Source organism: Podarcis pityusensis, assembly GCF_964106645.2.
Source record: "Podarcis pityusensis genome assembly, chromosome: 6".
NCBI lineage: Eukaryota > Metazoa > Chordata > Lepidosauria > Squamata > Lacertidae > Podarcis > Podarcis pityusensis.
In genome coordinates, this window is record NC_138030.1 from 12,843,594 (window position 1) to 12,859,319 (window position 15,726).

The 15,726-nt window shown below is 43.0% G+C and overlaps 1 long non-coding RNA gene across 1 annotated transcript in view; it reads left to right on the forward strand.

Annotated features, from left to right (window-relative positions):
• Positions 1–15,726, forward strand: part of LOC308480336 — a 104,539-nt gene that overhangs the window by 75,795 nt on the left and 13,018 nt on the right. The window lies entirely within an intron of this gene.

The window sequence follows — 15,726 nt, forward strand, 5'->3', positions numbered from 1 at the left end:
ATATAGCCAAGTAAGTGCTTTGTTTCCTTGACTTTTAACAGTTGTTCCTAATAGCTGAAGTGGTGTAGTATTAAATGCCCTAGAAGCAGTGATTCCCATCTCCATGTGTTCAAGGATTAATGTTTCCTTATTTGCAGCAGAGAAGACAACAACAAAAAACTGTGGCCTTTTCTGTTGTGACAACAGTATACCCCTGCAACACAACGATTTTAGTTTTTGTAAGCCACTTCTGTATTTGGGTCAAAAGGCAAGTTAAAAATATATTAAATAATATTTAACCATTGGGTCACACCCTAACCTTGAATATATCAGAAAGCAACAGCCCAGATTTCCTCAGCACCATGCTAATGAATAGTGCAAAGTTCATGCTTCCCATTATTTCTAGTTATTAAGGCAATATCAGCAAATGTACGGGCATAAAGAATGCTGAATGTGCAGATGCATCACTCAAAGTGCAAAGGCATCGCTCAAAGTAAATAGGTCATTCTCTGATTTCTGTGACATTTTGACTCAGACATGAAGCCATCTTCATGGCAAGTCGCCATTACAGTATTAAACTTCAGATTCTCAACTGAAAAATGGAGCCATGGATGCCCAAAGGCTTGTTCTGAGAAACCTGACTACAGGCTCTGTCTGCTTTAATGCACTTACTAGAAGAGCCTCTCACCAGTTCTTGGAATTATTGCATGGAGACTATCCCTGGCCCTGTATCTTTAACGTTGCCTCTTAATAGGAAGTCGAGGAAGCATCTGCTTTTGTTTCTGAATCCTATTGTCCTTCCTCTTTCATGCCAAGGACATTGCACATCCTTTTGTAAACCAAGAATTCTTTAATTAAAGAAGAGGAAGAGGAAGAGGAAGAAGAAGAAGAAGAAGAAAAACCAGTCTCCAAGTGTGCCATACTACTGTAGGGGAAGTAGCAGATAAAAACAATAAATTAAAGGTGAATGGAAAAAGGAAAGCCTAGATGCCTCATCTACCCAACTCAGCAGCAAATTTAAATTCAGGAGGAATTTCTGCATTGTTGTTGTTGTTGTTGTTTAGTCGTTTAGTTGTGTCTGCCTCTTCGTGACCCCATGGACCAGAGCACTCCAGGCACTCCTGTCTTCCACTGCCTCCCACAGTTTGGTCAGACTCATGTTTGTAGCTTCGAGAACACCGTCCAACCATCTCGTCCTCTGTCGTCCCATTCTCCTTGTGCCCTCAATCTTTCCCAACATCAGGGTCTTTTCCAGGGAGTCTTCTCTTCTCATGAGGTGGCCAAAGTATTGGAGTCTCAGCTTCAGGATCTGTCCTTCCAGTGAGCACTCAGGGCTGATTTCCTGAAGAATGGATTGGTTTGATCTTCTTGCAGTCCATGGGACTCTCAAGAGTCTCCTCCAGCACCATAATTCAAAAGCATCAATTCTTCGGCGATCAGCCTTCTTTATGGTCCAGCTCTCACTTCCGTACATCACTACTGGGAAAACCATAGCTTTAACTATACGGACCTTTGTTGGCAAGGTGATGTCTCTGCTTTTTAAGATGCTGTCTAGGTTTGCCATTGCTTTTCTCCCAAGAAGCAGGTGTCTTCTTCATTACAATCTAGCAACTCTAGCTCCCACCAAGGGCGCAGGCCCAGGAGGGCACAAAAATTGTGCCTTTTCACTCTGGCTCGGAGTGGCAAGGAGCCCACGCATTTTCCTTGCCAAGGGCACAAGAGAGCCTAGGTATGCCTCTACCTTTGTTTACAGGTTTTTACAGAGCTTTTAAAAAAAAAATCACCACAAGGAACACATATTAGTGTGCATACCAAGGGCGACTATAACCCTGTACAATATTACTTCTTTCTGTGTACATGAACATGGGAGGAAAGAGTGGGGTTGTGCAAAGTAGCCCCACCTGACACCGGCATCTGCAACATGAATATCTGAAGGGAGGTGACCTTGGTGTGTATGGGGGGACATGTGAAAACTTCTCTGGGATCTAGAACTTCTCTGGGATTCTTCAGGGTTACCGATCCCAAGGAAACTTTTGTGCATATAACCATAAGCATGAAGGGCCCCCTCTCTATAGACGTTAATGCTGAATATGTGGGTTTTGCTGAAGGGACAGTCCTGCTCCTTGGCCCTTTGTACATAACAAAAAATAACACCCAAATAGAGCTTACACCTATTAATTGGATCAACATCAACTGGTTGCAATTCGTGGGCAGTCATTTAATTTTATCCTGATTCTAATTTTTAAGCTTTATTTTAATCAATTGTTTGATTGTGTTTTAATGTATTTGATATTAACTGCCCTAAGTCTGGTCTTGGCTGGGGAGGGCAGGGTATAAATAAAGATTTACCTACTTTACTTACTTACTTTTAGATACTATCAATTGTATCCAGTCTGGAAATTAGCTGATGACAATAATTTGCAGATAGTGCTTGGAAATTATCTGCCTTGCAAATAGTTGTAAAGCTTGACATAAGCAAATACTTTGTATTTGGTACTTTCCTGAATCTGTTTTATTTTAATGGACTAACAGTAAGCTTTTCTGTTCATGCGCATTTAATTCTGAGATTAATGATTAATTTCATATGCTCTGTGACATGGATAAAAAGGCCCTTTTTGTAATCAGACAGAAAGAAATATTGTTACCACATGCAATTCTACTGTGATAGCAGCTTCTAAAGTATTTTGAGATGGGTGGCATTTCTTCTCTCTTTCATCATTTATAAATTTAGATTGGTTGCTTTTTGATATATGATTAAAGACTTTTGTAGTTTAAAAAAAAATCTTTTGAGAGCATGAGGTTCTAATGGTTGAAATCTAGAAATAAAACAAGCATCCTGCACAAAATAAAGCCATCCCATACACATCATAATGGTGGAGAAAAAACTAAGAAGGTTCAGCATAATTAGAGCCAGAAACTTTATAGCAGATTGCTATAACGGTCACTAGTTTTTGCTTTGGATGTGTTTGGTTAGATGTTGGAAAGGTAGGTTTTTCAAAGATGTAAATAGTACCCATAGGGCATCAAATTTCCCTTAAGACAAGGCAAAGCAAAAGATCCCATTTTGAAACTGATGTTTGAAACAAAATTCCCTTTGCACCCCCTTTGTAACAAATGGGAGCAACACAAGAACACTTGTTCTTTGGCCCAGCTCACTTTTCATTTCAATTGGGTATACAGTGGTACCTCTAGATACGAACGGGATCCGTTCTGGAGCCCAGTTCGCATCTAGAAGCAAATGTAACTAGCGATGGCATGTCTGCGCACGCTTCTGCGCATGCGCGTGATGTCATTTTGAGCGTCTGCGTATGCGCAAGCGGCGAAACCCGGAAGTAACGCACTCCGTTATTTCTGGGTTGCCGCAGAGCACAACTCAAACACGCTCAACTCAAAGCATATTCAACCTGAGGTATGACTGTATGTGGAAGAAATTCCTGGGGGATTGTGTCATAAACTCTAGGGTACTGCAAACACTTGCCATATGTTAAACTTTATTATCTTAGTTACAGGTAGGTAGCCGTGTTGGTCTGCTGTAGTCAAAACAAAATAAAAAAATTCCTTCCAGTAGCACCTTAGAGACCAACTAAGTTAGTTATTGGTATGAGCTTTCGTGTGCATGCACACAACTTAGTTGGTCTCTAAGGTGCTACTGGAAGGAATTTTTTTGTTTTTATTATCTTAAGTACAACTCTGAATTCTGCAGGGACATTTGCCATAACTGCTCCCCTGCTAGGTCCCTAAGCCTAATGCCCATTCCCCAAATTCTAAACCTGACAGGTAACAGAGTAGCTAATCGTATTGGTACTATTCTCTCTAGGGGTGATACCCAATGTCAGACCCTATGAATAGGACTTAGCTGAAGTTTTCCCAGCTGTAGACAGAAGTTACAAATCTGTTCTCTTTCCATCAGCTGAACAACGCAAAAGGAATGAGAAGAGGGGAGCAGTATCCATTTAAAGCAGAGACAAGGGCAAAACAATGTGGAAAGTGGAACAGCTGAGAAGGGTGATACCAGAATACCCAAACTGAGCTTGTAGTAGGAATCCCCAAGACAAGTGACTTCAACACATTCCATTTGCTATATTTAGAATATCATAGAATTGCAATGCAAATTCATCCCCACAGATTTCTTTAAAAGGTATTTGTCAAATCTGGCCTTTGTTTCCAAAACTGAGATTCAGAAGTTGCTATATCAGAGTTGTCCCACAAGCATCTCTTTCCTGAATACAGGTCACTCTATTTCTGGGTTAATTATATATATAACAGATAACTGCCCTTCTGTTGCCAGACCTACACTGGAAAACTGTGCCTGTCTTCATCATGCTGCCTTCATTCATATTTTCAGGTAACAGAGTCAAAATATTTTATTATGGAAATAGGACATTTTCCATATTATTTTATGCATAGTTATAGACTAGAGCACTCCCCCATAATCAGTTCACAGTTAGGGAAAACTTCAGCTAAGTCCTATTCATAGGGTCTGACATTGGGTATCACCCCTAGAGACAATAGTACCAATACTAAACCACTCATCAGCTTAAGTTGCTGCAAGCACCAGGCAGGCCAGTTTACTTTTATAATATATAATGCCCCATTCTCCATTCATAGAAAGTGATTCTCTCAGCATGCACAACATCCATCAAAGGACAAATTTCCAGGTTTGAGTGTTTCTTTCTGCAACATCCATTGCAACGCTTAACGAAATATTTCCCCTTTCCATTTAACTACTGAATATATTTGATCAACTTTCTATTGTATAAACTTTGCAAAAACCATCCTGTTATTTCAAAATACAGTGCAAATAGCTGTCCACCCCACAAGCACCATCCAGTAGCCACAGTGAGCTCCCAACCCTTTGGAATGAAAACACAGTTTTCCAGTATGTGGATGTCATTTGCACACAGGTCTCTCAACATGCAACAACTTTCTGTTTACAAATTAAACCCTTGGCATGAGCTCAATCAATCTGTTGTATTTCTTCTCTCGGGTGACATGCTGTTTAGATCTCTTTGGGGGCCTCTCTTTGGTGGATGGGAAAGGAAAGGTCATATATTCAAGTGTTAGATTGCTAGATTGATGGGACACTGCTGTGGGAACAAATGAGAGGCTTTGGGCATAGGGCTGGGGCCTGCCTATTAATAAACAAAACAAAGGGGAAAGGGAGATTCCTGCAACTGTTCATACCTCACTTTGGGCAGAATCCAACAAAGTCACTACAAGGGTAGGACGACTTTTGTGCCACAGAACTTCCCCTCCCTACCTCTCCCTCCGCATCGACTCTGGATGGTTAGGGCAGGAAGTGTGGTGCAAGGAGGGGTTGTTGTGGATTTTCAATTAATCACTGTTTAATTAACTAACTGCAGCATTGCAGTTAGATTAATCATTTCCAATTGTTCCCAGATGTTCCTAAGCACATCCAGCTTCTTTGGCTCATTATAATGTTTTAACGTTTTGCCGTAGAGTATCCTGGATATGGTCATAATATGTAAAATCTCTGTCTGGTGGGGGTTTTTCACCCCACTCCCTTGGACCTGTGTATAATTTAATAAGCCTAACAAATGGCCAATAAGAGTTACCTGGATGTTAAATGTATCACCCACCATCTCCAGCACCGTTTTCCAGAATCTCCCTACATTTTAGAACATACCCATCCAATGGCAGAGGAAGAGGAGTGCGGGGGGAGCGCACCGCCCCTGGCAGCGCAATCCCGGTGGGGTGCCATCGCAGCTGCCCTCCTCCCCGTGCTGGGCGCCATGCCCCTGTGGGTGGTGTGCCATGCCCCTGTGGGCAGCGCACCATGTCCCCAGGACGCACGCCACGCCCTGTGGGTGGCACACCATGCCCCTGGGACGTGCGCCAACCCCACCCCACCTGCTCTCGGCCCCCTGTGCCAGAGCATGAAGCTTCCATGTGGAAGGAATCTCCTTTGGTTTCTCAGCATAGCCAGCCCTTTCCATCACCTGCCTTACTGATTTGTTTGCTTTTCCATGGGGTCCGATACCAGTGAGCTGCCATCTTTATGCAGCTTTCTTTATATGAAGTTGGTGTAGTTTAGAAAAATGGATGAAATTGCCCTAAGTGCTTGGGCCGTGTCTTCAGCAGCCATCTCCCATGTCTGGGTTCTGTTTAGAGAAGTACACTAGCTGGACTGGGTTGGACTAGATGACACTTGGGGTCTTTTTCAGCTCTACTACAGTTCTATGATTCTATGATACTCGGCCACATGCATAACATGTACTGGAGTGAAATCCCCTCAGCATGTGGGCTGATAGTAATATCATTGCTTTAATTTATACTTCATGGCGCATCAATGAACCAGTCACAAAACCAGATGAATTACCAGTTTGTAACTCTTCCTGAAGTCAATGAGTTATCCAGTCTTAAGATGAGCTCCAGGTTTTTTTATATTCCCTTTGAATTTCGAGGCATAAGCATCTTGTTATGGTTGTTTCCTGGAATCTATTCTATGAAGCTGCTTTTAATTTTTCTCTCTCGGCTTCTCACATCTTCCTTCTGCCTTCTTAATGTATGTTTCTAAGGCGAGACAAGTGGCTACTTTATTTCCAATTAAAAGTCCGCATAAATCCTTCAATTTAACAGCACTGTATTTTGGGCAGATTTTCAGGGCAGGTTACAGCTCATAGAATTGGCAAAGAGTGATGTAGAAAGGTACTATACAAATTTAAAAATTATTTCCAGAGCTGCAGCGATGTCAGTATGTTGCAGCAAAAAGGGGGGGGGGGGGGAGGAAGAGTCTTATGAAGCCTTAACAGACAGGCACTGACAACTTTGTACTTTATTTTTTAAAAAATAAAGTTTTTTATTTATACAATAAGAAAAAAGAAAAAAACCACAAATACCAAATTACACACAAGAATAACCAACAACTTTGTACTTTCAACCCATGGGGTTCTCCGCATGACTGACTTCAGGTGTTAAAAGTGAGTGACTTCAGGTGTTAAAAAAAGCATATAGTATTTTATTAGAGTGGGAAACCAAAGATGAAGAGGTTAAATCAGTTATGATTAAATGGGCTCAGGATGTGGGACACAACATTCAGTTTGAAAGTTGGGGAAAATTGTGGAAAGTTGATATAAAATTCACAGATTGCATACTATTAAGAGACAATTACATGGAAATGATGTATAGCTGGTATATCACACCAGTGAAAATGGCAAAGATGTTTAGGAAAGAAAATAACAGATGTTGGAGAAACACCCTGAAGCCTTTTTGTTAGGTATCTCAAATCAACAGCTACCAAAAGAAAAATGGACATTATTTATTTATGCTACAACAGCGGCAAGAATCTTGATTGCACAATATTGGAAGACGGAAGAAATACCATCAAAGGAACAATAGGAAGAAAAATTGATGAACTATGCAGAATTGGCTAAGCTAACAGATAAACATGAGAGAAAGGGAAAAAGGATTTCAAAAGAGTCTGGGAACCATCTACGGTTTATTTTCAGAAACAACAAAAGGGACTGGATTCACTGGCAGGATTTGAACAAACGTTCACAATTTCATTTGAGTAACAGATATTTCAGATACTGTAAATGATAAGGGATTTTATTTTTGTGTAGGAAAAGCAGGATACAATAAATAAAACTAAATAACTCAGCAGAGGGGGAGTTGAAGGAAGACAAGAGGAGGGGAGGGAGAATAATTGTAAATTAACATGATGAATGAGATTTGTATCATTATTTGTTATAAAATTCAATAAATATTAATGTACCCAAAAAAAGTGAGTGACTTGAGGTGAGTAGTTATGCAGATAGAACTTTAAGCACCACCAGCTTGGACGTAACTCCAGCTCCATGACACAGAGACCAGAATGGGGTGGGGGGGGCAGGGAAGGGAAGGGAACATTAAAAAAAAAAAAAAATTAATAATAATGTTGCACTTAGCCAACCACTTGGCAGGGCTTCCCAAACCAGAAAAATGAAACTTTGTACCCATTGAGAACAACAAGCTGTGTCAAACGAGGTCTCAGCTATGCACCCTCCCATTCAGAATCCAAGGAAGCACCATATGTGCTTGACACGTGGCTACAGAGACTTCCCAGGAGTCCACAGGACTCTTGAAGCCTGTTCCTCTATACAAGCATAGCTCAGTCAAAAAAGGGTGGATACTCTCTCTCAAAAGTCATTGGGGAACTCACTTGTGTATGCGTGCCATTTTAATTAATTATTTCCACAAGTCTTGGGTCCTTGAAGGGAAACTTGGATTGGCTAGAGCCATCTGCTCAGAGGTTGCTCTTCTTCAGCAAACCACTTCATTCTTCTAATCCTTTGTCTAGGGGGAATATATTAATGCCGACCACTACCACAATCAATTGCACTTCTGAAGTTGCATTTTCTATCCAAACCACAAACTGTAGTTGCCAGGAAAATGTGACAAAAACATCCTTTTCTACACAACTGTTGAAGACACAGCAGCCATGCCCTAATTGGCATCTGGTCACCCAAAGGCGAAGAATGCCATGAAATTTTAGAACAATAGGGCTTTTCTGAGAGGGCATTTGGCGTGTTTAGTACAAACATACCTTGCTCTTCTGCGGTCAAGCTTATGGGCAAGGGGGAAGGAGGAACAGTTCTGAAAATTCATATTACGGGTCGGAAGCTGTCTGTGGCACTAATGGGCTGTCCCATGCAATGCCACTGAAAAATATTCTCTTCTCTCATCCCAAGAGCAGTTTTGTTTGTTTAAGTTTGCTTTAAAAAATTAAGCTGAGTAGACACATCAAAACATTCATGGAATGCTTTTTAAAACAACTTAAATTGTGAGCGGTTGGGGCAAGTTTAGCAAGAGAGCCAGCATGCAGGACTCACCTTTGCTGAAGTTCAGTCTTGGCAACACAGAAGAACTAATGATGGTTCATATGACTTTGGAGGTGGTGTTCAGTCTTCTCTGGATAGGATGGCAGTCCCTCCAAATGTACAAGTTTACAGCTGTGTGATATTGCTGCATGCCACTCCAATCTCACCCCAGTGGTGAGAGATTCCAGGTGTTGTAGGCCCCTACCCAGGGTTCAGTTTCCTTGGAATGAGGAACAGTGGAGACTATGGTGTCCTTATCATATATGGCTTATTCACACATATATACAACCTGAGCCTAAGATGGAGGGGCTCACAGCATTAACACCCCAAGAGTTCTTGCTTCTCCCACAGTCACAACCTTGGAATCAAACAGAAATCTAACATGGTTCTCACTCTCTGTCTTCTGCCTGCTTCTACCCCAGGTTTTGCACACCACTCAGGCTTTTGTTTTTCTCACTTCCAGCCAGGTGAGGGAAGGGGCTCCACCCATTTGCTCTCTGCCACAGAGTCACTTCTTAATGGGCTTAGGCCCATTAACTCAACAAGAAGCTGGCCTGGCCATTTCAACAATTAACTCCTCCATTATATTTTAACCCTTGCTGGATCCTGGATCCTAAGAACTGGAAGGGATTCAGGCATCATACCGACTAACCCCACAAAACTCACAACAATACAGTGGTACCTCAGGTTACAGACGCTTCAGGTTACAGACTCCGCTAACCCAGAAATAGTGCCTCGGGTTAAGAACTTTGCTTCAGGATGAGAACAGAAATCGTGCGGTGGCGGCGCGGCGGCAGCGGGAGGCCCCATTAGTTAAAGTGGTGCTTCAGGTTAAGAACAGTTTCAGGTTAAGAACGGACCTCTGGAACGAATTAAGTTCTTAACCCGAGGTACCACTGTATCCTTTTTGAGATGCAGCAACCAGAACTCTACTCTGTGTATCTAGTGTGGTTGGCCATAGATTTCTATCCCAGCATGATACTAGCAGTTTTATTTTCTCCTGAGTAATCTTAGCAGTCATGGAAAGAGGAGAGGTCCTCTTGTGGATGAGGAATTTGGGAAGTAGCAGGAAACGCAATGGAATAGATGAGACAGAGCGGTGGAGGAGGCAGCCTTGCAGAATAATTGAGATGAGCAAGGGATCTAGGAGTTGCCAATTCAGCACTCACGTTCCTGCTACCTAATACAATTATCTCATTGCAATGCTCTCCTCAGGTACAGTATGGTCACCTGAAGCTCTGATGTCTTCTCAGCAGCAGCTGAAGACCTTTTAATTTTCTCAGACCTTTCTAGATCAGTAAGCATTTGTTATGTGTTTATGCCAGGGGTCGGCAAGGCTTACCAGGCATGGGCCAGATCACTCCCGTGGAGATCCTCCGTGGGCCAGACCGGCGCAGTGCGACACTGGAAATAGCGCCTGCGCATGTCTGTGGCTCCGGAAATCGCTTCTGCACATGCCCAGACACTGAAAATCGTGCCTGCGCAGAAGTGGTTTTCGGCGTCTGGGCGTGCAGAGAAGCGATTTCCAGAGCCGCAGAAGAGAGTCCCTGCACTGCGCCAGTTTAGCACAGCGCGCATGGAATTGCCGATCGGTCGGCTCGGTTTGGGGGCAGCTCATGGGCCGGTTAAGCGACCCTCATGAGCTGCTTCTGGCCCATGGGCCTTAAGTTGCCGACCTCTGGTTTATGCTAACGTTCTGTTGGTTTTACTAATTTCATTTCATTGTATTGCTTTTTTGTTTTAATGAATGTAAGCTGCTCAGCAAGCCTTTGGACTGAAGAGTGGATTTTATTTTCTATGATCATTAAACAAACAAAATAAAACTAACATTTGATTCGCTGGTATGCAGATCTTTCATTTTAGTTTCAAGGCTGGAAGGAAGCCAGGCTTACCAAACAGCTTAGGGATGTGCATTCTCTTTTCATATTCCGCCTGACTTTAGCCTCGGTAGCACTGCACTATTTAGAACCTCTCTATTTAGCCTGGCACAGCATAGCAGGGGAAGGTTATGGGGATCACTGGGTAAGTTAGTTGAACAAAGAAATACCTCATGCTCTTAATAAAGCTAGACCACCACCCCTGAAATTATATTTTCTGAAGAAGAAGAGGAGGAGGAGGAGTTTGGATTTGATATCCCGCTTTATCACTACCCGAAGGAGTCTCAAAGCAGCTAGCATTGTCCTTTCCCTTCCTCCCCCACAACAAACACTCTGTGAGGTGAATGAGGATGAGAGAAGTGTGACTAGCCCAAGATCACCCAGCAGCTGCAGTTGGAGGAACAGGGAAGTGAACACGGTTCACCAGATTACAAGTCTACCGCTCTTAGCCACTACACCACATCTTTGAAGACAACCTATTGCCAGGTGCATGCATGCAGGACTTAAGTCATGAACTAGAGCTAATCTCAGGAAGAAAACCCAACATGAGCTCACATTTGTTGGTTCCCCCAGCAAATCCTGCAGCCTTTGCAGTTGTGGTAGTCAGAAAGGCAACCAAAGTAAGTGTGAAACCCCACAAGAGGAACACAATTCCAAGGTTCCAAATGGGAAGCTTTTGAGAGCTAGCAGGCTGGCTGTGGGGCCATTTTCCAGAGAACATGTCAGCATGGATTACGTAATCCACAAAACCAATGTGGACTTTAAACTAGCAGCCCCACTATTCATTTTAATTATTCGCCTTTCCTCCATGGACCTCAAGGTGGCACATGTGGTTCTCTTCCTGCCCATTTGTCAGGGACTCAGAGGAGGAGAACAATGGAGAGGGGGATGATGTCAGGAGGTGGGCAGAGAAGTAAGAATGGTGGAGACCACCTCCTCATCCTTACCCTTCCAGGGAGGAGGAAGAGGGAAGCAGTATAGATGTACAAAAGTGACTTGCGGGAGGTCACAAATCAGAGGCAGATGAGGGGGAAAGCTGGGAAATAATGGGAGAGGAAGAGCAGACAGAGCCAGAGCAGCAGCTGGCTGACATGTTGTCACTAGAAAGCATTCCAGACCCACCACCTCCCAGAAACTGGCGAGCCTTAAAAGTAGGAGAGCAAAGAGCTCAAAGACCGAGGGCACTTAGCGGCACCCATAGAGAAGGTGGTGATGATGACGAATGAGGAAGTGGGAGAGAAGTGGAGTGGAGATTCACTCAGGACAACGCCATTATCCAAGAGCATGGGTAGGCAAACTAAGGCCCGTGGGGCGGATCCGGCCCAATCACCTTCTAAATCTGGCCCACGGACAGTCTGGGAATCAGCGTGTTTTTACATGAGTAGAATATGTCCTTTTATTTAGAATGCATCTCTGGGTTATTTGTGGGGCATAGGAATTCGTTCATTTCCCCCCCCAAAAAAAATATAGTCCAGCCCCCCGCAAGTTCTGAGGGACAGTGAACCAGCCCGCTGCTGAAAACGTTTGCTGACTCCTGCCCAAGAGGCTGGGTTCTATAGCCTCTCTCTGTAAAGTCTGAAATAAAAAAAGAGTTAGTTTGCATTTCTGGGTAAAGAGAGTATTGATCTGATGTGTAGAGCTCTTTCCTATTCTAATTAATTCAAGAGGGTTCTGGAAGCTTCTCTGTGTGAAAGAATCTGGTGCAAGCTGGAAGTTTCTAGCTGACACGTAAGTTTCTATTCTGCCTAGAAACAAGCAGAAGGTTCATGGTGTTTGGGTTATTCCTTCAGAGAAGCTGAGTGCAGCTGGCTTAAACTGGTTCTGTTATTTCTTCTGTCCAGGTCATGCTGACTATAATAGTAAGGTCAGAAGGAGCTTGGGTTTCTCTTTCTCTTTCTATCTCTTTTCCTTCTGGTGTGGTGTTCTGTACATAGTATGCTTAGTGTTAAGGTTTTAGTCTTATTACAAGTTATTGTAAGTTTAAGTTAAGTCTGCTGCAACTGGATTTCTTATGGACAGTGCCAAACCGGAATGTATTGGATTTGTGACCATTATGCTCATTTGCCTTCAGTAGCAGTAAAGCTCTGCTGCATGGAATATTAATTGCCTCTGGTCTATTTTTTGGGAATCCTGCAACATGTTTAGGTTTTTACTCTGCTAACTATATGTTGGAATCTGCTCTGGATCAATATGAGTAGAATGTATGACAAAAAGGACTGTAAGAAGTTTTTCCTTACTTTCCTGGGTAACCAGCTGGGAGCCGCGGACAGCATCATGATACCATTTTAGCCTCACGAGAAGCCTGTGTGTTTGGTTACGCTGAGATGCTGTAACAGTCCCAAGGTCATCCAGTGAGCTTCATGTCTGAACAAGGATTTGAGCCCTGGTTTCCCAGGACTTTGTCCAACACCCTTTAACTACTACAGGCTTGGTGGTTCTGATGCAAAAATGTTATCTGAATTGCTGTGGAAACTGGTTAGATGCTGAGACAAACCTGGTCCTCAAGTAAATGACAGGGCTGAGGAACTGAAACAAAACAGAGCCAGCAAGACCCAGCCAACATCCATTCCCCAGCTCATCATCAAATTATTTACTCTAAAAACTACGCATGAGTTCCCTGCATTTGCAAATTGAATGTGCAATAGCTGCATTAATTTAAGTATTGTTCTCATCTGCTTTCTGTTATAAGCTAACAGCATTCACAAAAAGACAGCATCACTTATGAAAACAGCCTTAATAAGTAGCTGTTCCCATTCCAAAAATCTAAACAGTGGAGGGTGGAGGGATGCTGTGCTGTTGTCACCGTAGTAACCCTTTGCTTACTTCAGTCAGTCCGACAACTTTGCTGTTTATTTGAAGCAAGTGGGATTTTTAATGAAACAAAATGAGAGCCGAGAGCCGAGAGGCAACCTATAAGAGGGCCCATTGGACTCGCATCAAATTGAGTAAATAATCTTGGTAATTTTGCTCCAGGACATATGTTCAGGTCCTTCCAAATTCAATACAAGTAGTCTGTCAAAGCATGCAAAAGCATAACAATCTCCAAAGCTGCTTAAACTCAGCTGACGTAGCTCCGTCTAGAAAAGTCAAAACCCTTCAGGATACAGAATAGACTGTCTTGCCCCCACAGTCCCTCCATATTTATTCATGGGATGAGCACTGTTAGTAATGTAACCCTAATCTACATCGGGATCTGATGTCCTGGTGGATGCTGCCACCTGAGGCGGTCACCTCATCTTGCCTCATGAGAGGGCCGGCCCTGCCTGCATACACACCACCCATTTAAAGCACTTGACTTCCCCCAAAGAATCCTGAGAACTGCAGTTTACCCCTAACAGAGTTACAGTTCCCAGCACCCTTAACAAGCAACAGTTCCCAGGATTTTTGGGGGGAAATACTGTACTTTAAATGTACAGTGTAAACACAGTCCATCTCCCCCTCAACAATACAACCTAGCTGCTCTCTCTTCTTCGGTCATTTGCGCATGCTTTCCTTATAATGCCTTGGCCAAATAAACCACCATTCCTGTTCCACCCCCTCAGAAATACTTTCTCCACACCTAAACGTTCCTCTCACACGGCCTCTGAAATGGGGCACTGAAAAAACCCGCTTCTCCTCCTTGCCCCATCAAAATTCTTCCCGTTCAGCCTCAGGAATGGAAATGTGCCCCCTTGAAAAGAGGTGTCCACACACAGAGAGGAGGGGGAGAGGGAGGGAAGGAGGGAGACCTTTCCACCTATTTCCATGTTTCTTTATTTTAATCTAATTTAGGCAGAGCTAGAAAATTTCCAAACAGCTGCAGTAACAACAACAACATTAAAAATGCACACAAACATGAGGACCCTGCTAAAAACTTACCTGGTAATTATTTAAGAACACAAGAGAAAGCTTTTTTTTTATTTTACGAACATTCCTGCCGTAGTTGTGGTATAGGGATTTATTCCCCCCCCCACACACACACAACTTCACATACTTACATTGAACCACATGTACCGTTTGAAGCACATGTAGCCTTAATTATTATTTTTTCTTCTTCTTCATAGTCTTCTTTGTTTTCCATCACACTGTTGTCAGGAGCACACCTTCAAAATTCAGGACAATGTTTACAGTACCAAACTATGTATTTGGTTCCAGAATTACTACCCTGGTGATTCTGTGGAGGAGGAGGGTGCCCTTCTCAATTCTTTTCTTCCCAGCTTCTATGCCCTCTCGCATATAGAGTTACACCTCTCAGTACATCCCTCATTCGCCTTTATTCCACAGAGTCTGTATCCATGGGTTATTATTTCCCATTGACTATCTCCTTTCCAGGTTTCTAGCCAGAGAGGCTACTTGACCCTCCAATGGCAGAGCTGGATCCAGATTAATTCATCAGTTTCTGTTCCTGTGGGTTACAGGCATCCTTTCTTTACTCTCTTACCTTTGTAGCCCAATAGTGCTCATGTCCCTGTTCCTCATTGTGCATGTGTGATCCAGCAATTCATGTTAAAAAAAAAAAAACCACAGGCAACAGTCCCCTAGTGCTTGTGAGAGATGCACCCTTTTCAATGATACATCATTAGGGTACTCTGAAGGCCAGCTTTTTCAGTCTTGTGGCTTTCGTTTTCTTTTAATCTCCAGTGTGCTAGCTGCCTTTGTGTTTATATCCAGACTGCTTTTATTAAAAGCCCCCTGTCATTTGCAAACATGCTGTGCAGCTGGGAAGGAGCAAAAGGAGCCTATCCCTTTCCCACTCTGTTAGCCCGAACAGTGATTAGAAAGGATTGGGAGGCACACAGCTAAGCAGAGGAAATTTTTTGACAGGAAAGGCCTCCTGCTGAGGTACAGTTTTGTTATGACAAACTGCACGCTTCCCCCGCCAATTATCTACTTAGCAGGAGAAACCTCTCCTAAAGTGCTTTGCTGCTGGGCCTGCTGTGTGCAGCCAGATCTCTTAAGTATGAGTCCTAAAGAAAGGATTGACAATGGCATTAAACATAATGCCAATTAACTCTAGTGTTTACTACTCAATCTTTAGTGCTTTTGTTTTGGGGGAAGCACAAAATATTATC